Below are 27,408 nucleotides of genomic sequence, written 5' to 3' on the forward strand. Positions count from 1 at the left end.
GGAGTATCTGCCCTAGGTCAGCATCTGTCCCTGGTACAAACCACTGTGATGAGAAAGGAGGAGAAAAAGGGTAGTGGAACGCAAAATGTGACAAACCAGAATGTTTAACATTGACTCTTAACAGACAAACATTCTAAAAATATTTCGTTAGTTAATCAAAAAAATTCCCCACGTGTCTGTCAGTTTGCAATAATGTGGTAGCTTTCTTGTTCCTATGAGTCTGGAAGCTATGCCACAGGTATTCAAATACCATTAGGGTCACCCTTGGTGGACAGGTTTCAGCTAAGGTTCTGGACTAAGGCAAACTTAAAAGGTCCTGGCAGCCTACTTCTGAAAAAAAGAATAGCCAATGAAACCTTATGCATAGCAGCAGAACATTGTCTGATATTGTGCCAGAAAATTAGCTCTCAGGCTTGAATCCACTCAAAATATGGCTGGGGAAGAGCTGCTACCTTAAAGGAGAGTACACCTTAACAACCTGGAGGAACTCAAACTTCCAGGACCTTCATTTGCTAATGTGGCACAACTCACAATGAGAAGAAACAGCTGCAATCATCCGTTAATAATAGGAACATGAAATATATGAAGTATGAATCCAGGAAAATTAGAAATCATCAAAAATGAAATGGAGCACATAAACATTGATCCTAGTCATTAGTGAGCTGAAATGGACTGATATTGGCCATTGACACAGACAATTCTATTTTATGCCAGGTTACTGATCATATCACAGGGAATCAAAGCCTATTGTCTTAAAATCCAACAGTAATATAATAATGGTAATATATATATGTACATATATACATATACACATACTAGAAACCCTGGTGGTGTAGTGGTTAAGTGCTACGGCTGCTAACCAAAGGGTCGGCAGTTCAAATCCCCTAGGTGCTCCTTGGAAACTCTATGGGGCAGTTCTATTCTGTCCTCTAGGGTCGCTATGAGTCGGAATCAACTCGATGGCACTGGGTTTGGATGGGTATGTATATACTGTGTGCCAGGCACTGTTCTAAGAGCTTTACAAATATTCTAGGAAAATGTATACGTATTAGCTCATTTAATCCTCAAATCATACATATATTAGTAGCTTTTTCCATATAGTAATTTATTTCTCAAAATGATATTATCCAGTATGCAATATCTTATTGTCTCCACTTACAGAATAGGACACTGAGACACTCAAAAAAGACATAATATTTCAATTGCATTCCAAATTCATTTGGCTAAATTTGTGTGTTAAATTAACAATGGAATACATTCAGTATAACTAATGCAGTTATCTAAAGTTTCATAATTACTGCAAAATACAGTATTCTACATTCATATGCATAAAATTTACAGTTTTAACTCTTTCAATGTAAAACAAACAAGAAGTAAACAGAGACTGAAGAATCAAAAGTAACTACAGAAAATATCTGATAACATAATGATCACAAACGATCCAAGAAAAAAGGTTGCTTACACTTCAATTAGTTTTCATTGCCAATTTCCATAAGAAAGTTATCAGAGCAACTATTCACCTGCCTTGAAGATATTACCTCAAAGGCCATTTCAGCAATATATGTAGAAATAATAAGCAATTTATGGAATTTATAATCTTGATGATCTTCAAAACCTTGTTTGATTTTCACAAATATCTACAGTCAATGGAAGATTCCACAATCTCTTGCAGGAACAAACCTCACCCAAAGAGTGCAAAACATCATTATGATCGAATATTGAAGAGGCTATTGCTATATGCCTTCTGTTTGATTTCCTGAGAACCAATGAACCCCACCTTCCAGACACAACTACCATCTATCATTGGCAACACCATTTCTCCCTGATGATAAATGCTATGTAACTGTAGGATATACACTCCCTCTCCCAAAAACAAACTGAGAGATTTACCAATCTACTTACCCATCCTATCAGCCATCTATCATTCACCCACCGAGCCATAAACACACATGTAATGAAGATATGCAATGTGCTAGGCTCTATATAGATGTTAGAAAAATAAACCCATAATACATGTTCCCTGCAACCAACGACCTTCTAATGTGGGTAGGTTAACAGATATGTCTACATATACCTTCAATACAGCATGATAAGGAATTTAGTGAATCAATATACAAAGTATTTTGGGAACTGTCATTGGAGAGCTGTTAAGCTTTCTTTTTAGAATTCAGAAATGTCTCACATAGTAGAAGCATTAGAGACAGAAAATTTCTGGAAGAAGGGCAGAGTATTAGAAGACATTGAGGTTGAAAAGGTCTCCTTATTTTTAGCAAATGGTGATACATTTAAAATGGTTGAGTCATAAGCTGTGCATGGGGTAATTGAAGATGGTAAGATTGGGAGGGGAGATTGGGCCTCAAATATTCTTAAATGAAATAAGAATACTTTTATTTCTTATTTATTTGAAAGCCCAGTATCTTTCTAATAGTTTTTTGAGAGCATTTTTCACATCTTTGTTTCCAAAGCTATAGATTATTGGGTTAAACATAGGCAATACAACTGAATAAAAACTGCAATAACCTTATCAGTGTCTATAGAATAGCTGGTGGTAGGACGTAAGTACATAAACAAGTGTGTTCCATAGAGTAAGGTGACTGCTATGAGATGGGAAGCACAGGTAGAAAACGTCTTGCTTCTGCCCCCTGACGACTTGATGTTCAAAACAGTAATAAGGATACAGAAGTAAGAGAAAAATATGACCACAAAAGTGCTGGTCTGGATGAAGCCACACAAGGCAAAGAGCAGAAGCTCATTGATATGGGTATCTGTACATGATAAAGCCAGGAGAGGGGGGATATCACAAAAAAAATGGTTGACAACATTGGAGCCACAAAATGGCAGCCTGCATGTGAGGCACACATGCACCAGTGAAGTCATGCTTCCACTGAAGTAGGCCAACACAATGAAACAGAGGCAGACTCTCTTAGACATAAGTGTAGAATAGAGCAGCGGGTTACAGATGGCTGCGTAGCGGTCATATGCCACTGCTGCCAGGATGATGCACTCAGCATCAGCAAAACAAGCAAAGAAAAACATTTGTAGTGCACAGCCATAGGTAGAGGTGCTCTTCCTAGATACTAAGAAATTTACCAGCATTTTAGGAGCAACTGCTTTTTTTTTTTAAGAAAGACAAGTTGCTCAGGAAATAATACATGGGGGTTTGAAGGCTTGAACTGACATTAACTAAGATTATTAAGCCCGTATTTCCTACCACAGTTAATGTGTATACTATCAAAAATACCAGGAATAGCGTGACTCTAAGAGGTAGATAATCTGTGAATCCAACTAAAATGAACTCATTTGCCCTGATATAATTATTCTCCAACATCTTCTTGATTTTTGTGTTTTTCTCATTCGAGATAGATGGTATCAACAGATGTGAGTTGGCTTGAGTGATGAATGAAGCACAGATGTCTTGTTTCTTCCTTCTAAGGAAACAAACAGAAGATTAATAAAATAATGGTGTGGCATTTTCTCTCACAAATTGTTTTTGTTTTCTATTAAAGGATATAATTGGAAGTCATTCTTAATAGCAGAAGATATTACTCAAAAGGTGATATTTCTTGATGCAATAACTCATTTAAGGCTATGTACATTATAATAGATTTATGAAAGTTGGCAAATTCTAGAGGCAAAGATCAATATTTTCCACCTTAAAATCACTTTTTTTCTTTGTAAATAAAAGTAGAGTTGAGAAAAATTCTGGGGAAAAGAAAGTGCTTACAGATAGAGTAGATAGTTCCACAGAAGAAAACTTGTGATCCAGGGAGGTAGCCTAACACAATAGTGAAGAGAACAACCGCTAGGCAAGAGGTGATGGAGTTCAAATCTTACCTTTGAACTTTAATGATTGTGTAGTCTAGGTTTTGTGTCTAAACCCCTGTGTGACAATTAGATAATTAATTGAGTAAATATTTGTAAACCATTTATGTGACTGTCACATAATCTCTCTATGAGTATTTATTAAATACACTATATTAAATATAAATAAATTGACCTTTTGTTTCTATTTTTCTTGTTTTAATGGCTTCAGATATCCAGATGGTTGTCTTGAAACTGATCTTGTCCTTGGCATAGTGGATAAGTCCTTGACCATGACCTGGGCTCTCTTAAAATGGTAAGCCTTCTCCTGTGTGTATGTGTGTGTGTATGTGTTCTACACAGATGCAATGTCCAGGCAGCACCACATCTTTTACTCATGCCCTGTAAGGGTTGCTTTCCTCTCCCAAGGTTCATGTCTTTCTTTTTCCTGGGATTTGGCAATGTTTGGTGTAAAGCCACATAAACAGTAATGAATTTTTAAGAACAGCTGTATCTCTGCACTAACTAATAGAGTTCTAAAATAAGCAAGATGTGAAAAATTAGATGGTCAAAAGGCAAGATAATAATAACAGTAAGAGGATGGGTGCAAATAAGCTAGAATGGGAATGGAGTATTCAGCAGGAGGTTAGAGAACTGAAATTCTGCAGGTGCCTAAAGTAAGAGCTTGGCTGCTTATGAAAGGGTCAGCTGTTCGAATCCACCAGCTGGTCCTTGGAAACCCTATGAGGGAGTTTTACTCCATTCTATAGATATGATAGTTATTTAATTATAGAATATTAGTGCCAGAAGGAACCTCAGCAATGACCTAATTTATGCCTTTAAGTTATATTCACAAAATCATCCAGTGAGTAACATGGTCACTAATCTTTTTAACACGTGTCAATCTGATATCCATAAACAGGTGACAAATTTCTTGAGATCAAAGTCCAATTTTCCTTCCTTGAGTTCCCATGGCACCTAGAAGACTGAGTAGTTCAATTGATTGAACCTCCCAGAACATCTTCACCTCTCTTGAAGATTCATCTCACACTACTTTCAACTCAGATTAACTTCCTAAAACAAGTTTGGCCCCACTGGTTCTCATGGAAATCTCACCTGACGAGACTGCTATTTCTAAAAGGTTCCCATGTATTATTTTTTGTTTGAGATTCTGTTTGAAGGATTTATGCAGAGGAAAAAACAAAATTAGAAATTACCACAATAAATTCACTTATCTCCCTTTCAAATGATATTGTGTTGTGGTGATCAAAAACACAGGAGTTAGGCAGACTGAGTTTAAATTTAGGCCTGATTCTTAATCCACAAGCCACTGAACTTCTTTATATTTCAATTTCTGTTTAATAAGCATATTAATATATGATAAGGTTAAAATCAGGATTAAAATGAATAACTTATTATAGCACTTTTTACAGGGCGCATTGTCTTATAGATACACAGAATGTATCCAATATTTACTATAAAACCAGAAAAACTAAACCTGTTGCCGTTGAGTCAATCCTTACTCGTAGCGACCCTATAGGACAGAGTAGAACTGCCTCATAGAGTTTCCAAGGACTGCCTGGTGGATTCGAAGTGCCGACCTTTTGGTTAGGAGCCGTAGCACTTAACCACTATGCCACCAGGGTTTCCAGTATTAACTATACATGACTATTATCATTGCTATTACTATTACACAGTTATTGTTATAGTGCCAGGTCCAGTAGATACCAACTAATAGCAGCCCTAACGGACAAAGTAGAACTGCCCCATAGGGTTTCCAAAGGCTGAAATCTTTAAGGGAGCGGATTGCCAGGTCTTTCCTCCCACAGAGCCTCTGGTGGTTCAAACTGCCAGTCTTTCAGTTAGCAACCCAAAGCTTAAGCATTGCACAGCCATTACATATTGAATTATTAAATGATAATAATGGCTATTGCACTAATGTCATTATTATTATTTAATAATTCAATATCTGACTTTAAAACTGTAAGCCTCTTAATTGATATAAGAACAAACACAAAATAATCAATCATATTGTGAGTGTGTCTGTATTACGTGCTCATAAAATCTGAGGCTAGGTTTTCTGATGCAGAGAATTAATTAGACCACTCCATTCCCCCAGATTCAAAAATTAGCCTAGTTGTCTTCCCTTTTATGGCAATAAGGTGCACAAGAAATTGGACAGTGATATTCTGAAAATGCCATGGACATGTTGGGGCTCAGAGCTATGTCACCATTACTTTCACCCCCTCAGACTCAGAAACACACACAAATACACTGAAACTCAGAAAAACCCACAGAGAGTCAACAGAGATACTTTTTTTTCTTTGGTTGGTCCATTATCATTGCTACACTCACAACAGATAATTTGCTGATGCTTTAGGACGTCACCTACCTTATCACCATCTAGAATTTTGAAATGTAGAATTTATTTTGTGTAAGATGTTGGCAGCATTTCTCTCCAGGTTTTAGAGATAGTCTTGTAAGGAATCAGTGTTTATCTTCCGGTCTGTGACAAAGGAGACATTATCCCAGGATACTCCCCAACCCCAGGAGGACTTTGGGTAGACAATTATTCTCTTTCCAGTGGTGTGGCTGCTTTATTTTAAATGAAAAAGATAAAGAAACATAACACATTTTGCTATGATGAAACCACTTAGGACATATGTCGGCATTATTGGAAAATCTTTGATTAAATAATAATAATAGTAACTATTCAGTTACACCAATCAATAGAAAAAAAGGAAAAGATTTCTCTGTCAAATTCTGTAATTTCTTTCAGCATCCACTATCAATTCAGGTACTTAAAGACTGTAGTATTTAACGTTATGAGGAAATGCCAAGGTACAGACTCAATACTTGAGAAGAATGTCATGCACCACATTTTCGTTTCTCAGTTTTAAGAGTCACTGGAAGGAAATATGGCTTAAATGATAAGAACTTAATACTCAGCCAACATAGGCCTGCCTCTTTTTTCCATTTCACAACAGTGAGCCTTGACCTACTTATTTAGTCATTTTTTTAAGTTTACAAATTGTGAATAGCTTTCCACTTTATCAGATTCTTGAGGATTAAGGAAGATAACACATGTAAGGACTTAGTATCCTGTTCAGTAGATTGTTTCCCTTTAATGACTGTTAGCTTTCCATCACAATTACAGCAGTGTTTACGTTAGTATTTCTTAATAGTTTCAAATACAGTTCTAGATTTTAACTTTTTTAGGTTACTGGCCCTGGAGTCTTCTCGTACCTTAAGACACTTCAGGTACACAGAATGGAGAATGGATAAATGCATGGTGCTAGGCTTAATGCAAACAATTGGCTCTGTTCCTGGTAAGAAATTTAAATATTTTTTTTTTAGCTATGAAGACGGGTTCTTTTCTAGTAGGTTAACGATTAGTATATCTAGAAAGAAAAAAAAAAAAAAAAAACCCTTAACCAAAACAGCAATGTGTATGAAGAATTAAAAGGTGAAAAATATTGCAGAGTTAAAGGAAGTGCCACAATTACTTCTTTCTTCCTTACTTCCTTATTCTTCCTTCCTTTCATCCTTCCTTCCTTTCTTTCTTCTTTCTTTCCTTACCCTCTCCTCCCGTCCTCCAATCCTTCCCTTTCATCCGTTCTTTCTTCTTCCCCTTTTCACTCACTCCTTTCTTTCCTTCCTTCCTTCTTTTTTCCAGTCCTTCCATTCTTCCTTCCATACTTTTTCTTTTTTTCAATCCATTTTCCTTTCTTCCTTCCTTTTTTCTCCTCTTATAAATCTACAAATCTGGCAATAATAGTAAACATTTTCCTAGTTGTACTTTTTAAAAATTTAATTGTAAAAGAATTTTTTCTTTGTGCATGTAGAGTGGAAATTATTAAAATACAATGGTTACCCTTAACTATAGGGTAATAAAGTGTTTCGAAAATAGGTATGTTGCCTGCAGATAGCCAAAAATCATCTAAGCAGCTTTCTTCACTTTAAAAACAACAGAAATTTGCTGGAAGGATATTGAGTAAGTCACAGAACTCACAAAGAATTTGAGAAAACTGGCAAGACCCAAAGAAAACACAACAGAGTGAATATCTCCCCATAGGAAGAGCCTACTTCATACACGGCAATGCCAACACCACTACTGGCATAGTGGTTAAGTGCTACAGCTGCTAACCAAATGGTCGGCAGTTCGAATCCCCTAGGCTCTCCTTGGAAATTCTAAGGGGCAGTTCTACTCTGTCCTACAGGGTCGCTATGAGTTGGAATTGACTCGACGGCACTGGGTTTGGTTTTTGGAACATTACTACTAGATTTGCTGCCTGAGCATCATCGTCCCTAGTAACTTATGGACGTGATGCTGGACCATGTTTTCCCGAAATAGCCTCCAGTGTACTGCTGGATTCTGACTCTGTTGCAGCGGTTGTGAATAATCTCGTTTTTTATCGCTTTCTAAAGACTCAAAATTCAGGGCTGGGAAGCCAAGCCTTAGTTGCTAAGGAGCCAGAAGAGGGAACATCTGTCTCTTTCGACTGTCCTTGTGGGAAACTGAAAAGGCTCTGTGACATTCTCAGTTTCCAATTCAGTGAAAAGGCTATCTACTGCTGTGTACCTCAGAGGAAACAGTCCCTCCTGAATATAAAAGCCTCTCCAGCAGCTGGCCATTACATAAGTAGGGTAAACATCTTTCTTAGTTGAACTCTCAGTCCATATTGGGCAGTCCATCCGCACAGACCTTCCTTGAACCTCCTGTTTGCTATCAATAGTATTCCTTTAGATTCCTGATTGCCTGGGCCAACCAAAACAGATATCTCCTACCAAGGAATATAGACAAAAATGTTTATATTTGGAAACTCTGCTTCTTGGGTACATTCTCTAATATCGTTCAATATTGTTTGGGATTTCCTAGATCTGGGTTTATAATACCACAGAAATCCACTCCTTGCAGAAACTATCATCTCTTGGAGAGCCAGCTACCAATCGGGCTCAGGTTTTCATTAACTCCTATTTTAACTTGTCATAGAGAGCTCTCCCCAAAACCTTAGGTTGGATTAAAGGAGGTGCCACACTGTGATAGAAAAATAAACGAGGGTCTCCTAAAATTACTTGGGCCTTGGGCCCAGCTGCTCACCTACAAATTCCATGAGATGATAAAATTTTTAGGGAAGTCTTGCCTTTGTCGATAATGGAATATTTAGGACAAATAGTAACTGGTTGAGCCTTGGTCAGGTACTCAGTTTCAGCCACCACCCATTAGTAAGTCTATGATTATTTCTCAATATGAGGAAGGTAAATTTGCTGAAGCAAATATTCATTATATTTAAAATCTCTGAAGGTTTCTGCTACTCCATATAACACCTCAGTATGCTACCTTCAACTTAGAGACAACTGTATCAAAAGGACTGAAGTATAGAACTCTTTGTGTTACAGTCTGGGGAGCACTTTCTTGCTGTGGATCCTCCACAAACTTGCTTACTTTTAAGAGAATTCACTCAATGGGGCAAAAGTGAACTCACTTATATAGGCTACATAGTCTCCAAAAGTGCAAGGAGATTACCAATTTGTTCCTTTTTTTTTTTTTGGTGGGAAATGCAAATTTAAGCAAAGTGTGCCTCCGTTTGGGGAGCATGCCACAACGTGATCAAGATGATTGGACTCAGAGAAAATCCCCCATGGAGAAGCGGTGGTAGTGATGCTTGGCACATTCTTGTGTTCTTATTTTCTCACACTTGCATTATTTAGTAAGGCATCTAGATTGTGAGGGGTAAAAAGAGAGAATATTTTTGGAGGTATGTTTGTCTTTTGTGGGCTTTGGAAGTAATAAAGCATTATCCATAACAAAAACTAAATTTAGGGTACCATGCTATATTGAAAGGGGACAATACATGAAACAGCAATGAAAAATTGAAGTATTCAGCTTATTAAATTCATAGAAAATAACTTATTGTTATCCTGAAAATTCATTCATCTTCTGTACTGACAAAACTGAAGAGTTAAATTACAGCTGAATAAGAATCACCAGTGCTAAGGTTTTGATGCTGGTTTTACTGTGCAATAAAGAGTTAACTTAGTAGGCCTTGACTGTCCAAAGCCCATATATTCCATAGGTCTTCAGGACTGGCCTTTGACTATCTCCTGGGAAGTAAGCTCTGAGCACTTGAATATTCTCCTGGATAAGGGTGTCGTTGTATACTGGGGTCTTGGGCCAAGTCAGATAGTTTATGTTAACAATGTGATTAACTGTGAATGCCTGTTTTTTTTTTTGTTGTTGTTGTATGCCTGTCTTTGGCCAAGCTGTATCAGTTTGACCCTTAGGAGGGTAGAGGTTAAAGACTGAATAGCTAAGGTCAGTCACACAGGTGCTCCATACTATATGATTGATTCTGAATGAATGGAAGCAGTGCTCAGGTGAGCTTCCCTGTTTGGCACTATTTTGTGTGTGTTGTTAAAAACATTGCTAGGAGAATTAAGCAGGCTGTGTTTGATTTTACCGAAAGAGGACAACTAGAAGTTCAATCCTGGTTTCTTCTGGACTCCACCCTATGTGTCCTTTCCTTTGCCAATTTTAATCTGTATTCTTTGGTTTTAGTAAACCATAATGATGAGAATAACGACTTTACTGAGATCTGTGAGACTCATCAAATCTGACAGGTCTTGCGAAGGTCCAACATGGGTATGAAATTCTGAAAGTCTTCAAGTGTTTTAGTCTTTCTTTTAAATTCAGATTTCAGTTTTCTTTATTTTATCTTATGCACAATATAAAAAAAATAGTTTATTCTGAAAATTTGTAATAAATATTTAAATTAAGAGACAAAATAAATGAACATACATAAACTTACCATCCAAATTAAAAAAAGAGGGGGATATTGCCAAACTTTGAAATGCTCCGTGACATCTCTGTTTTAGTGTTTCTTCAAAGTGACAAACGCTGTTTTGTATGTTTCATTAATCCATAGCTTTGAATTTTTAAATAAATTCATCTATATCACTAAAGCTGTACTTTAAACAAATCACCTTTATTTTTGAACATTATAAATTTGGTGTTATGCAATTTGTTTTCATATAACACTTTTTTTTCAATAGTATGTTTCTAATACTCCTCCATGTACATATATTTTGCGGGGTAAGCGCTGAAGTGAGTAACCCTCGTGGCATGGAGCTGTGGTGGTGCGGTGGTTAGGAGGTAAGGCTGCTGACCAGTGGGTAGCAGTTTGAGTTCACCTGCATCTCCTTGGAAATCTTATGGGGCAGTTCTACTCTGCCCTACAGGGTCGATATGTGTTGGAATTGACTTGATGGCACTTTTTTGTTTTGTTTTGTTTTCTTGGTGGCACAAAGCACTAACTAAAAGGTTGGCAGTTCGAACCCACCAGCTGCTCCTAGGGAGAAAGATGTGGCAATCTGCTTCTGCGAAGATTACAGCTTTGGAAATCCTCTGGGGCAGGGGAGAAGAGCAGTTCTACTCTGTCTTGTAGGGTTGCTATGCATAGAAACCAACTTGACAGCAAGGATTATTATTATTATTATTTAAACCCTGAAATATTCAATCATATGTGCTACCTTGATACCTGAGACCCAGAGGGTCTTGAATGGCTGAATCTGAAGCTCCCCTCTCCCTTCCACTCTTGCAGATAAGGTCCCCTGACCAAAGAAAATGTCTTACCTTGGGAACCAGACAAAGCACCTGGTTATCTTTGAATAGTGGGCTTTAGTTCCCAGGGAGCTTGCAGAATTACACGAATAAACAAGTCACATCCTCTTGTTACTACAAAGCCTGTTTCCATAACTGTTGCTTGTTCAGTCTGTTCCCCAGCGCAAACCTTGTGTGCTCCTGAGTAGTGGTGTCCTCCTCCCCTGAACTGTGAGTTCATGTGAGTAATCAGCTGCTGTCAGTCTCATCTGTCAGTGTCAGGTGCCCTGTGTTTCACCATCATCATAACCATAACGTTGAGAATCCCTTCCTTACCAGCAGTATAAATAGGAGGTGAATGAAACACATATTCCTGCATTAATTAATTTCATGATATTACGGAGTCCCATTTCTTGAATATGTCACAATTAAATTTCCTATTACAGTAGGGAATTGATAAAGCGTTTATCATGACAAAATAGGAAATTGAGAGAAGGTATATCATGACAAAAACTGCTATGAACATGTGTCTTTCAGTGCACATATGAAAGAGTTTGTCTCAGTACAGCCCTGTTTGTGATATTGATGGATACTGTGTATATATCTGTTCAGCTTTCTAAATTTCTTATTCCTATTTACACTCTCATTAGCAGTGCATGATATATCAGATGCCATATCCTTGCTAACATATATTATAGTCATTTTAAATTTTTTGCCAATTAATATGAATATAGAGATTAGAGTTTAACAGTAGTTACCAGGCATGGTGGGATGGGGCTAGGGAGGAGTTATTGTGCACGTAACATTGAATTTTTGTTTATGGGGATGGAAAAATTGCAACTGAAATTGATGTTAATTACACATGATTGATTCAATTGGTTTTATTATATGGTGCACATAAAAAATAATGAATTGGTGAATGTTTTGTTCTTTATACTTATACAAGAATAAAAATAAATAAAATTCAACTTTAAATACAGTTAATTCTTTAACATATCTAGAATAAATTTTCCTGCATTGCATGATGTTGGATTTTTAAAAATTTTTTGAAACTACAAATTTGCAGTACTAATGATGCCATCTTACGAGGCCTATTATCAATTCAAAGTGAATGCCCAATGAGTCTCATTATCAAGAACTTGGGGGGCACTTTTTAGCTTAAATTCAAAGACTACGCACAGCAAAAGCAATGATTAGCCTGAGAGAAAATTGATGGATATATGGTAAAGAAATTAGGATTCCCCCCACTGTTTCTTTCTTTTCTTTTTTCCCCTTTTAATATAATGAATCCCTTTGAAAATTGTGGATTACTTCTTTTTCATTGGGGAAACTATAGGTATAGGTACCAGAGTGTTCCCTAATTATGTTAGTTTTTATTTAAATCTCAAGAGAAATCAATAGGCATTACAGTTATTTAATGATTTAATGTAATTTAATTCTTCCATATAAAAAAATAGAACTTATCACCTACATGTATTTCAGCAACAGAAACTGCTACAAAAGCCCTATTTTTCCTGTACTTTACCTATAAAATTTATTACATGCATTTGCCTTATTAATACAAATAAATATTTATTAGAGTAAAATATTAGCATCCTAAGATGAACTCTTATGTGAATAATATACATAAAAGTGTTCTCAGTCCAAGAGAGTTTAATAAAACTGAATAAGGAGAATTAGTTATGTAAATGGTAAGCTGTGAACAAAATGTCTGTTGGTTTGAACCCACTCAGTGGCTCCTGGGGAGAAGGACCTGGAAATCTGCTTCCCTAAAGATATTGTTGTTGTCAAGGAAACACTACGGGACATTTCTACTCTCTCCCATGGTGTTCCTATGAGTCAAAAATGATTCTACAGCTCCCAAAAACAACGTAAAACTGAATGAATTAAGGGATTTTTAAATTTATATTTTTAAAATATAAACTAATCAATTCATTTATTTACTCATTATTTCATCTACAAATATTTATTGAGTAGCTACTATATGACAGACACTGTTTTATTGTCCTGGGCAATAATTCTAAAAGTTTGTGTGCTGAGGAAACTTATTAGAAAAGTAAAAAAGTAGAAAAAATCAATAAGCTGATGACTGACAGTGATAAATACTGCTATCAATATGCCCTACTGATACAATTTAAAAGGTTTTTATAATTAAGGGCTTCATTATACCTTTGATATTTAAGTTTGTTGTCTAAAATATTTAATCATAGAGAATATGACAATCATTTAATAAAATCAAGACGTATGGAAATCTGAATCAACGAGAAAAAATTAGTATCACCTTTGTAATGTCAACCAATGATTAAGATATTTAGCTCATTTAAAACTATCTTTTCAAACTACTTTTACATAGTTTTTTTTTTTTACTTGAGTAAATGGACATGTGAAAATATGAAACTTACCCTACAACTTATAAACCTCCATTTGGTGAGTACCCAGTTTATACTGAGTCGAGAGACTACGATTGCCAGAATACCTTCAGTGTAAGATAGTACCTGCATTACCTCATAAGACATAAGAGAATCAGAACAAAAATGCATGTAAGTAAACATATAATACAGAGAAAGAAGGTTGAACAGATGTGCAAAATTCTTCAGAGACTTCAATGAATTAATAAACGAAAGAAGCCCATTGGATTTAGCAAATAGCAGGTCACTGACGCCATTCAAAAGAAAGTTATTTGTGGTAAAGACACATTACGGAATGTTGTTATTGTTGTTAGTTGCCATCAAGTCAACTCTGACTCGTGTTAGTCTTATGTATAACAGAACAAAATCCTGCCTGGGCCTGAGACATCTTCATAATCACTGGATTCTCAAATTTATAGTGATTTCTACCCAAAGATCTGTTTCCAATTACTTCCCTCTATAGAAAATAATTCTAATAAGCTCAACATTTTAGCTCTTTAAATATTGATTTTATATAACGCAAATGCATGTATTATATAAGAAACACCAAGAACAGCTGTTATCCTCAAGTCAATTTTGTCTGCTAGCTTTCTAGTCCTCCCTGGCCCACTAAAAAAAAAAAAATTCTACTACTTTAGCAGCCTATGTTGTTTGTTTATATTTACCAAATTATCACCAGAGAAGAAGTAGATGACAAAACAGTGACGTTTGTACCTGTGAAAGTTATACCCTTGTTAGTAAAATGATCAGGTAAGACGTCCCTCTGAGTCTGAAAAAGTCTTATACATTCTGCAGCATCAAGTAGTTATTGTAGAGAAGGTGAAGGTCAATACCACATCGCATATTTAAGGTTAAAGGTCATGATCTGGAAAAAGCTTATAAACTAAAGGTCAAGAGAAGATACCCACCCTACCCTGACATCCTCATTGTTCCATAGCAACATGGGGAAACTAGTAGACATATAAACCAAAACTAAATCTACTGCTATTGAGTCAATTCCGACTCATAATGACTCTATAGGAGAGAGTAGAGATGCCCCATATGGTTTTCAAGGGTGTAAATCTTTACAGAAGCAGACTACCACATATTTCTCCCTTGGATAGGCTGGTGCATTTGAACAGTCGACCTTCTGGTTAGCAGCCAAGCACTTTAACCACTGTGCCATGAGGGCCCCTAGGCATATAGTGGATCAGTGTGGGTTTTTTATCCCATAAGATGACCTTTCCCCATTGTTTTCTCAATTTTTCGGTTCAGTGTGTGTGGTCTTATAAATGAATGACAAATATTATGAACTTTGATGCCAAAGTATGGATTTAGGTATCAACTGTATATAGGAGTGATAAGAAATGCCAGGTGCTCATTACCTGAACACCTTAGATACCAGTGGGAGGTTCAACCTCTCTGGTTGAGAAAGGTGGGGTGAAGTAGCAAGCCGATGATTTCCTAAGTGAACTTGAAAGAGCTCCTGGGGTACTAGAAAATGATGCCTGTTTATAGTTATTGTGAGTATTTGTAAAAGTTGAATGATACCCTTTTGTATTGAATTGTATCCCCCCAAAATGTGTGTCATTTTGGCTAGGCCATAATTCTTAGTATTTTGTGGTTGTCTACCATTTTGTCATCTGATGTGATCTTCCTATGTGTTGTGAATCCTTCCTCTATGATGTTAATGAGGCAGGGTTACAGACAGTTATGTTAATGAGGCAGGACACTATCTACAAGATTAGGTTGTGCCTTGAGTCAATCTCTTTTGAGATATCAAAGAGAGAAGTGAGTAGAGAGGCAGAGTGACCTCCCACCAAGAAGAATGAAGACCTAGGAGAGGAGCATGTCCTTTGGACCCAGGACCTCTGCACTGAGGAGCTATCAGACCAGGGGAAGATCCATGACAAGGACCTTCCCCCAGAGCCAACAAATAAAGAATGTCTTCCCTTGGAGCTGGCATCCTGAATTTGGACTCCTAAATTGTGAGAGAATAAATTCCCGTTTGTTAAAGGCATTCACTTGTGATATTTGTTACAACAGCACTAGATAACTCAGAATTTGGTACCAGAAGAGTGGTGTGCTGATTTAACAGATACATAAAATGTGGAAGTGGTTTTGAAAATTTGAATGGGTAGAGGCCGGAAGAGTTTTCAAGTGCCTAGCAGTAAAAGTCTAGATTGCCTTGAAGAGACTGTTGGTGGAATTATGGACATCAAAGGCAATCCTGGTGAGGGCTCAGAAGGAAGTGAACAGAGCTATAATACTGGAGACTGCACAGATGGTGAGAAGCAGCATCAGGGAAATGGCAGCAGGAGAACCAGAATACCCTCAAGAAACAGTGCTGGAACCGACTCACATAGCAAGAGAGATGAGTGCCTTGAGGCAGAAGACTTCCTAGTGGAGTAAGGTGTCTCTGGGTGCTTATTGGTGGAGTTAAAGAGCTTTGGAGCACTTGCTCCCAGCAGGGCAGAGATGGGCTGTGAGGCCCAAGGGACTGAGAGGCCAAGAAACCAGAAAACAGAAGCTGACAAGACAAGGAACACTGGAAGCAGAGCTGCCTTGGTCTCCACGGGTAGGACAATGACCTCTGAAGTCTCAAACAGTGGAGCCATGACCTCTGAGGTTTCAATGGGTTGGGCCACAGCCTTCTAGGTTTCAAAGTCAGATCTTCATCAACTCTGTTCCCGAGTGTGGTGCTGCCTTTCAAGAGTGCCAGGGGAATGGGGCCATATCTACTGCCCAAAGCTGAAGGGGTGAGGCTGCCATGCCCAAGGGGCAGAAGAATGGGGACTACCAGGGATGAGAGGGTGGAGTTGCCACTCAGATGGACTAGGAGAATGGAGCTTCCCACATCTGAGGTAGCAGAGGTGCCATTCCAGTGGGCCTGGAAGGTGGATCTGAAACCCACCTTCTCCCAGAATCCAGAGAGTGTGGCCAACACCCAGAGTCTGAATAGCAGGGCCATTGCCTAAACTGTCTCAGAGAATGGAGGATTATTTTCCAGCCTCAAGAATTAATGTAATGTGTTATGCTGACTTCATGGTGCCTGTTATCCCTTCTTTCCCTCCAATTTCTCCAATTTGTAATGGAAATGTCTAGCTTGTGCCTGTTCCACCATTATACTTGGAAGCAGATTATATTCTAGATTTCACAGATGAGGAATTTTGGAATTTTGGACTTGGAGTTGATTTAAGACTTTTGCTATGATATGATAGGGTGAATGTGTTTAACAAGTGACAAGAACATGAAATTTTGAGTGCCAAATGGTGGAATATTGTGGATTGAATTGTGTTTCCCAAAAATATGTGTCATCTTGGCTAGGTCATGATTCTCAGTATTGTGCGATTGTCCACCATTTTGTCATCTGATGTGATTTTTCTACCTCTTGTAAATCTTATCTCTCTGATGTTATTGAGGCAGGATTTGAGGCAGTTTCGTTAATGAGGCAGGACACAATCTACAAGATTAAGTTAAAGAGAGAAGCAAGCAGAGGGATAGAGAGACCTCCTACCACCAAGGAGGCGAGCAAGTCCTTTGGACCTGAGGTCTCTGCTCTGAGAAGCCGTTACACCAGAGGAAGATTAATGGCAAAGACCTTTCCCCAGAGCTGACAGAGAAAGAAAGCCTTCCCTTGAAGCTGGTGTACCGACTTTGGACATCTCGTCTCCTATACTTTGAGAGAATAAGTTCCTCTTTGTTAAAGCCATTCACTTGTAGTATTTCTGTTATAGGTCCACTAATTAACTAAGATTGATTCTGAAAATATAAAGTAATATAGGTTTCTGTTAAGTCCAAAACCATTAAAGATAAATGGAAAATTCATTTACGTGTTTAAGATCCCCATCTCTTTCATAGCCTTTATCATTTGTTAGAAGTTAAAGTTACACATTTGAGTATTCCATCAGATTCAAGAATTATACACATATTTTAAAAATAAATTTAATGCAAAACCTTCAAAAAGTTCCTTAGAAAATAGACCAAAACCAAACCAAACCCAGTGCCGTCAAGGCAACTCTGACTCATAGCGACCCTATAGGACAGAGTAGAACTGCCCCGTAGAGTTTCCAAGGAGCACCTGTTGGATTTGAACTGCCAACCCTTTGGTTGGAAGCTGTAGCACTTAACCACTACGCCACCAGGGTTTCCAAGAATGTTAATTAATGTACATAAATATAATGCAGACTTCAGTCAAGAAAAATTGAGATAAAGCTGCTTTTAAGTTTTCTGGTTGAAAGTAGCTTTACCTGTCTGGTATGGCAATATTGTTCTTTAAGAGTACATAGACTTTAACCTTGGTAAGATGGAAATTTAAGAAGCCCTAGTGGAGCAATGGTTAAGCACTCATGTGCCAACCTAACGTTAGGCAGTGTGAACTCACCAGCTGCTCCACAGAAGAAAAGAGCTGGTAATATGATCCCATAAAGATTACAGTCTACTAAACCTATGTGGCAGTTCTAGTATGTCAGAATCAACTTACCACACAACAACAATAACAACAAGATAAATTTAAGTGTCAAAATGTATTTAAAATCCATGACCATACTACTAATGTGAGGCCTGTGTTAATAAAGAATCAGTGCATATTTAGTATTATTTGCACTTGTAGAATTTAATATAAGTTAGTTTATCACAGCAGTAGCCTTATTGTTCCTCTTTGTAAATGTGATAAATTAATTTAGAACTACAAATTTAAGTTGAAGTCTAAGTTATTACTATTGCCAACTTATTACATTGCAGTATTTAAGAAATCTTAATTGACTCGATGGCAATGGGGTAAGGTTAACTCTACTTAAAAGTTTAATTTATTAAATTTATATGAATTATATGTTTCTAATTGTTAATTCAGTGAGTGGATGACAAAGTGAAATAAAATGTTTAACTTCAATTTAAATATTTGAAAGCTTTTAATTAAGTAACTTTGTAAATGGGACCAATTTTTATGCAAAGACCTCTAAGAAGTGACTGCTAAAATCTATTTAGATACACATAAAGAAAATAAGCTTTGTATTATGAACATGTCTTGGAAGAAGTACAGCCAGAGTGCTCTTGGAAATGAAGATGGTGAGTCTTTATCTCACATACTTTGGACATGCTATCAGGAGGAACCAGGCCCTAGAGAAGGAGGATATCATGTTTGGTGAAGTAGAGGGTAACTGAAAAAGAGGAAGACCCTTGATGAGATGTGGTGATGGTTAAGGTTGTGTGTCAACTTGGTTGGGCATGATTCTCAGTGGTTTGGCAGTTATGATGTAGGTTGGCAGTCATATAATGTTGTGATCATTTCCATGATCAAATCTGATATAATATGATCACCTCCATGATGGGATTTTCTGTGAATAGCCAATTAGTTGAAAGGGAGTTTCACTGGGCATGTGACCTATATCTAATATAGGTGGACATTCGGGCAAGGCTCAGGGCTTTTGCTCGCTCTGGATCCTGCAGCTGGCTTCTGATCGTCTGATCTCTGGTTCTTGGGACTTGAGCCAGCAACTTACCTGCAGTCTTTTCTTTGTAGCCTTAGAGCAAGAGCCCTGCTCTCTGACCTGCCAATCTTGGGTTCACTAGCTCCTGTGGCTGTGTGAATTAGGAGAAGGCTTAATCTGTCTCTCAGACTTAGGAAGTTCCATCCTCTACAACCAAACGAGCCATTTCCTTAATATAAATCTCTCTATATATATTCATACACTTTACTGGTTTTGCTTCTCTAGAGAACACAGCCTAAGAAGGATGGATTGACACACTGGCTGAAACAACAGGCTCAAACATAGCAACCATTGTGCACGTGGCAAAGGACCAGGCCATGATTCATTCTGCTATACATTGGGTCACTCTGAGTTGGACCCTTCTCAAAGGCACCTAACAGCAATAAAGACTTTATTAACAGTTTTAAGGTTTAAAAATATGTGGCCTTAATAATTGAATAAATATTGAATAGCAATTGGGATTGTCTGTTTATGGACTATGTGACAGATATGAATGAGATAAATATACAAGGCTTCATATTAGATGGTCAGACTAGAATATACTTGTATAAAGAGAGGATATCAGTCTTACTTCAACAAATGATGTGTTCCTTATATGCTGTAAACTGACCTTTGTTTTTCAGAAAAATGGAAGGTCTTCTTAACCAGGTCTTGAAGGAACAGGGCGACTTTTGGATAGAACATACAAGAAAAAATGAACAAAAACAATAATTTATCAGGAAGGTAATTCTGAATCTTAATTTTCTTGACCCTCTTCATAAATCAGGGAGAAAGTAATGCAAATCTTCCCTTCTTGTGTATCCTTTGAATATTTCTGCCATGATGGGTAACATATGGAATTAAGGTTATCATATGTGATGCCACATATAAAATCTTAGGAATTCAGTATGTGAGTATACCAAAGATAATGTGAATACTTTTTAAAGTACTTTTGATTTACTTTATTAAATAAAACTTCCAACCATTCAAAAATAATTTCATAAGAAATGGACACAAACTGTATTTAAAAAAATAAATAAATTTGGCCTTTGAGTTGATTCCTACTCATAACAACAAAATGTAATAGTCAGTAGAAATTCACTTTACAGAGTTTAATAATTCTTGAGTAAATGCTTTTTGGAAAATAATGTTGGAAAATACATAGTGACGGGAAACCCGATTGAAAGACTCATCTCAAGACTGAAACATTTTCTCACATGAACCCAAGACATACTTACTTACAGGCATTAGAGCTAGGTTTGTGGGACTGGCTTGATCTGACTTTCCCACCAAATTTTCATTAGAAAAGCTGGGAGATGAGGAAAGAAAGTACAATCACATGAATATTAAGGAGCATGAATATTAAGATAGGTCCTTACACTCCAAGCAAAAATTGTAGAAACATAGGTAAACAAAGGAACAATATATCACACCAGTTAAGATGGACCTTATGATATACTTAGGGAAAAAAACAAGTTGCTAAAATTTTCTTAAGACAATTTCATTAATAATAATAATAATTAAAAAACATGTAAAGTATAACTTTAGAGAAATAGATATTAGGAGTTTTCTGATTTATTAGATAAAATATATATTTAAACACAATACACCTGACTTGTGAGCACATAGTTAAAGCTGTATTTAGAAAAAATTGAATTAGAAATCAAAAAGAAATTTAAATCAATAATTTGAGCTTCCCAAAGCAGAGGAAAAGGAAAAAAAAAAAACAAAACAAAAACGCAAGAGCAGAAATCAATGAAATTGATAATAGAGTACAATAGAGTAAAACAATCAAAAGAAAAGCAGTTCGTTTGAAAATGTTAATTAAATTGTTAAACTACTAGGCACACCACCCAAGAAAAAAAAAGAATATCAAGTCATCAGGAACGAAAAAGGGGACATCACCTGATGCTAAAAGAATAATAATGGGATATTACCAACATTTCATGTGACTAAATGACTAAGTGACTAAGGCTGAGTTAAAATGGAACCGGTTAAGAATTCATTAATTCTCTATATTCAAGGTCGTATTCAAGTCAATCCCTCTACTTCTTAGCAGTGTGTCTACTGTGAAGTCATTTAACAGATTAAACCCTTGCTTTCCTCATCAGTAAAATGGAAATAATAATAATGTCAAACCCAAGGACTAGTGTAGAGGATTAATTGGGAATTTAATCTGAAGAAGTTTAATACAGTATTGGATTCACTTTGAGTTCTTTGTGCAAATAGGTTCCCCCTGAGTATGGACCCTCAATGAGATTTATTTCATCTTTTTTCACCTGTAAATTTAGTCCAGAAATGCTGTTCTAGACACCCATTATAGACTGATAGTAACAGAGAGTAATGCCAAATAACCAAGAAAAAAAAAAAAAGTTGAACTCATAAAAGGAACCTTGTTTCGGTTATCTATTTTCTTATTTGCTCTGGCAAGAGTATTTCTAGAATACTAGGCAGTTTCTCATTAACTTCACTTGGAGCTGAATTGTAGGATAAATTTACCTGGATAGACACACATGGACGAAGGAAAAGACCAAATTTGGTAGTGTTCTATGTATTCCTTTGGAATAAGCTAAAAATATCAAGAGAGAAGCAATGTAAATAGTCAATTAAAAATTCTTTACTCTGACTTTGGTGAAGAACTTTAAAAGAACACGGAGAGCAGAAACCACATTATGATGCGAGCTCCACATGTCAGATGCCATCAGCTTTGAAATATATGTGTATGCATTTAGTGTCATATTTTTTTCTATTGAGACTGAACTTCCTGTCTTTAGAGAATTGACTACACAATTAACACCTATATCTAATCCCCATAGTTCCCCAATTCTCTTGAAGGAAAACTAAATAAAAGCACCTCAACATGTATTTGCTCAGAAGTTATCTCAGATTTAATAAACAGGTAATTCAACTTTACACTGCATTTTTAAAAAGATGAAATTTTTATTTTTATTTTTTTTAACCCGCAAGTGAACCCATTGCCATCGAGTCAACTCCAACTCACAGCACCCCAAATGAGAAACCCTAATGTTAAAGAATTCTAAGGATTTGGTACTGTTATTCACTGGGGTGCAGAAATGCCATATCTGCTATTAAATGGCATTAATTTGATATGTGTGCCTTTCTTGTAACAAGAACAACCGTTTGGTTCAAGTTGGAAAATTATAAAATTCTTAAGTTTATAATCGTTGTCAAAGTATTGCTTAGCTATAATTGCCAAAATTTTTCCTACTTAGGGTTACGTTTCACAAAAGCTATCTCCGACGGTAATGTAGGTATGCATTTTGGAGAGATGGCTGTGCAGAGTGATTTTAAGGGAGAGAAAATAATATCCTTGAGATAAATCCACATAATTGTACAGAGAATCTGAGAGACTTCAGCAAGAATATTTCTATCCTTTACTTTTGATTGTGGGCTGGCATACAAAGAAGGAAACAACCAATGTTATATTTGCAGAAGCTGAACTGGAGTCTGTGGACTTAGGTAAGTGATTTAAAAGTCCTCCAACCCAGCTTCGATACAATTGCTTGTTAAAACAAAATATATTTTCCAGTAGTACTCTAATTTTCCATTCTTCAGTCATTTTATTTACTATTCCATGTTATCCTAGGTTTTTATTTATTTATTTCCATGTATAAATATCCTCATTGACATTTCAACTTCTTCCTGTAAAGTTTTGGAGAGGGAAATATTTACACTTGATTCAAAGTTTACACAAAATCTCTTTGTAACAAATGACCAGAAAAAATCGTACCTCACTGACCGAGTTCATCCTGCTGGAATTAGCAGACACCCTGGAGCTACAGATCACCCTCTTTTTGTTCTTGTTGTGATTTACACACTCACAGTCCTGGGGAATGTGGTTATGATCCTGCTAATCAGGGCGGACTCTCGACTTCACACACCCATGTATTTCTTCCTGGCTAACTTGTCCTTTGTGGAGGTTTGCTACTCGTCCACCATCACCCCAAAGATGCTGGTAGATCTCTTGTCTGAGAAGAAAACCATCGCCTTTGCTGGCTGCTTCCTGCAGATGTATTTCTTTATCGCCCTGGCAACAACTGAATGCATCCTCTTTGGGTTAATGGCCTATGACCGTTATGTGGCCATATGTAACCCACTCCTTTACTCCTTAATCATGTCCAGGAGAGTCTGCCTTAAAATGGCAGCTGGGGCCTTTACAGCAGGATTGCTGAACTCCATGGTTAACACAAGTTATGTAAGCAGCTTACCATTGTGTGGTTCCAATATCATCCATCACTTCCTCTGTGACAGCCCCCCTCTTTTAAAGCTCTCTTGTTCTGACACATGCCTGAATGAAAGCATCTTTTCCACTTTTGCTGGTGTGAATATGGTCGGTGCTCTGCTGGTCATCCTTACTTCCTACTCCTACATTCTCGTCTCCATCTTTTGTATGCATTCAGGGGAGGGGAGGCGCAAAGCATTCTCAACTTGTGCCTCCCACTTGACTGCTATAATTCTGTTCTATGCAACCTCCATCTATACTTGTCTGAGACCCAGTTCTAGCTACTCCCTGAGTCAGGATGAAGTGGCTTCCGTGTTCTACACAGTGGTGATCCCCATGCTGAACCCTCTGATCTACAGCCTCAGGAATAAGGAAGTAAAGACGGCTTCATGGAATGTGATTAACAGGAAAAGAATCCCTTCATTTATGTGATTGTGTGAGTAATTTTCCAAAATAAGTGGAGTATTTAATTAACCTTCAAAGCCTAGTTCAAGCATATTGGTGTTCATTAAAGTATTTTCAAAGTAAATACATTCTGTAAATACTCAAGTATCTGTATCCAATCATGGATAATATAGATTAAAACACTAACACGGGACTACAGGATCTTCATCTTATAATTATTGTATAACTTCACTGGGTCCTTACCAATACAGTTTATTCATAATGAAATCTTGGCCATGGAAATTAAGGGATTAAGTGTTTAGAAATAAAAGTCACAATGTTATAAGACCTACCATGTAGGATGTTTTGGACTATCCATTCATTGTTTCCCTTAAGTACTTATTTTCATCACTTTTAAAATAATTGTTTTCTATATGTCATATATTTAAAAAATGCTTTTATATTATAATGGATTTTCTTTTTTAATTTATTGATATTCCTTATGGAGAGAGTTGCTTAAATCAAATTTCAGAGCTGCAGTTTTATTAAAACGTGAAACTTCCAAACATTTATTTCTCTTTTCCCACCTATGTTTACATGCACATTAATTAAAGAATACATATGAGTTTGTATAAAAATATGCCATCAAGAAAACTGCTGACTGATTAGAATTCATCAATTATAGTACTCTTTCCATCATACCCTTCTCCTCAAAAAATTCTAAGACTTTTTCTCCCTTTCTGTCTCCTGGATTCAAACATACACAAAATCACACGCAAAAGCACCCAAGTACTACAAAGAGTTCCGTGGGGCAGAGTTCCAAAGGATGTAGATAAATATTCAGTGGATGGCTATGACCCTCATTCTTTAGAACTGGCTTTTAATTTTTCTTTTCATAGAATTCTTCCCTCAATTATCAAAAAAACTTGAAATTAATCTCAAGAGTAACGCTAAGCATTATTAATATGAAGGTAGGCATGTATAAAGGGAATCAAATATGTGATAAAAATATTACATGAACAAGTAGTAATTTTTGTGTATTGAATTGTTTCCCCCCAAAATATGTGTCAACTTGGTTAGGCCATGATTTCCAGTATTGTGTGGTTCTCCTCTATTTTGTGACTGTAATTTTATGTTAAAGAGGATTAGGGTAGGATTGTAACACCCTTACCCAGGTCGCATCCCTGATCCAATATAAACGGAGTTTCCCTGGGGCGTGGCCTGTACCACCTTTTATCTTACAAGAGAAAAAAAAGAAAGGGAAGTGAGCAGAGAGGGGAAACTCATACCACCAAGAAAGCAGTGCCAGGATCCTTTGGGCTTAAGGTCCCTCTGCAAAGAATCCCTAGTCGGGGGAAGACTGATGAGAAGGCCGACGGAGAGAGAAAGACTTCCCCTGGAGCCGACACCCTGAATTTGGGCTTTTAGCCTATTTTACTGTGAGGAAGTAAACTTCCTTTTATTAAAGACATCCACTTGTGATATTCCTGTTATAGCAGCACTAGATGAATAAGACACTAATATTATGTTCCTTCTGATGTAACATTTAGGAATAGGAACAATTGGGAGATGAAATGTAGTTATTCTGATACTTAGGGCTTTAGATACATTTTGTTTTGATCTATGCTCATCAAAAGACTTCACCAAAAGAGTAAAAAGAGAATCTACAGACTGAGAAAAAAAAATTGGCTATTACAAAGCAGACAAAGGTCTAATGTCTAAAATCTACAGGAAAATCCAACACCTCTACAACAGAAAGACAAGTAATCCAATTAAAAAATGGGCAAAGGAAATGAACAGACACTTCACCAAAGAAGACATTCAGGTGGCCAACAGACACATGAGAAAATGCTCGTGATCACTAGCCATTAGAAAAATGCAAATGAAAACCACAGTGAGATACCATCTCACCCCAGTGTTACTAGCATGAATCAAAAAAACAGGAAATAGCAAATGTTGGAGAGGCTACAGGGAGATCATAACTCTTATGCACTACTGGTGGGAATGCAAAATGATAAACCATTCTGGAAAAGTATATGGTGCTTCCTTAGAAAGTTAGAAACTGAAATACCATATGATTCAGCAATTCCACTTCTAGGAGTTTATCCTAGAGAAATAAGAGTTGTCACAGGAATAGACAGATGCACACTCATGTTCATTGCAACATTGTTCAAAATAGCAAAAAGATGGAAACAAACTAGATGCCATTATTAGATGAATGGGTAAACAAACTATTGTACCTACACACAATGTAGTATTATGAAACAATAAAGAACAATGACAAACCTGCAAAGCATCTCCTAACATGGATGAATCTGGAGGGCATTATGCTGAGTGAAATAAGTCAATAACAAAAGGACAAATATTGTATGAGACCACTACTGTAAAAACTCATGAAAACGTTTACACACAAAAAAGAAACAATCTTTGATGGTTACAAGGAAGGGGAAGAGGTGGGGATGAAAAAACACTAAATAGACAGTAGATAAGTAATAACTTTGGTGAAGGGTAAGACAATGTGCAATACTGGGGAAGCCAGCACAACTTGTACAAGGCAAGATCATGGAAGCTCCCTAGACACATACTAACTCCCAGAAGGATCAAATTGCTGGGCTGATGGCTATGGGGACCATGGCCTTGGGGAACATCTAGCTCATTGGCATAACATAGTTTATAAAGAAAATGTTCTACATTCTACTTTGGTACTCAGAGTCTGGGGTCTTAAAAGCCTGCGAGCAAGGGAGAATGAAGAAAACTAAAAATACAAGGGAAAGATTAGTCCAAAGGACTGATGGACTGCGACTACCATGGCCTCTACCACAATGAATCCAGCACAACTAGATGGTGCCCAGCGGCCACCACTGACTGCTCTGACAGGGGTCACAATGGAGGGCCCTGGACTGAGCTGGAGAAAAATGTAGAACAAATTTGTAACTCATAAAAAAAAGACCAGACTTACTGGTCTGACAGAGACTGGAGAAACCCCAAAAGTATGGCCCCGGACACCATTTTAGCTCAGTAATGAAGTCACTCCCAAAGTTCACCCCTCAGCCAAAGCTTAGAGAGCCTCACAAAACAAAATGAGACTAAAGGGGCACACCAGCCCCGGGGCAAGGACTAGAAGTCAGGAGGGAACAGGAAAGCTGGTAATAGGGAGCCCAAGTTCAAGAAGGGGAGTGTTAACATCTTGTGGGGTTGTTAACCAATGTCATAAAAAAATATGTGTCCTAACTGTTTAATGAGAAACTAGTTTGTTCTGTAAACATTCATTTAAAGTATAATAAAAAATATATATTCTGAAAAAAAGGAGAAAATGATGAACATTGTGGACAGAAATTGAAGATTTTTGAAGAAAATGATAGACACGGTCAAGATTTATCTCAAAATCTCCTCTGAGTTTCTGAATCAGGCTAGAAGCCCTCGAACTCAGAATTTGTACCAACATTTTTAACTGCATGTGTTGTTAAATGAACAAATAAACAAAAGAAAATAAATAAAATGCAATTTATTAACTGAGTTTGTGTT

At 36.9% G+C, this 27,408-nt stretch overlaps 2 pseudogenes; one reads left to right on the top strand and one right to left on the bottom strand.

Annotated features, from left to right (window-relative positions):
- Positions 1 to 2,107: 2,107 nt before the first annotated feature.
- Positions 2,108 to 3,328, bottom strand: LOC135229347 (olfactory receptor 5AS1-like; annotated as a pseudogene).
- A 19,659-nt stretch (positions 3,329 to 22,987) lies between these two features.
- On the top strand, positions 22,988 to 24,854 carry LOC135229348 (olfactory receptor 5F1-like; annotated as a pseudogene).
- Positions 24,855 to 27,408: the final 2,554 nt, after the last annotated feature.

Source organism: Loxodonta africana, unplaced genomic scaffold (genome assembly GCF_030014295.1).
Source record: "Loxodonta africana isolate mLoxAfr1 unplaced genomic scaffold, mLoxAfr1.hap2 scaffold_272, whole genome shotgun sequence".
In the NCBI taxonomy this organism is placed as follows: Eukaryota; Metazoa; Chordata; class Mammalia; order Proboscidea; family Elephantidae; genus Loxodonta; species Loxodonta africana.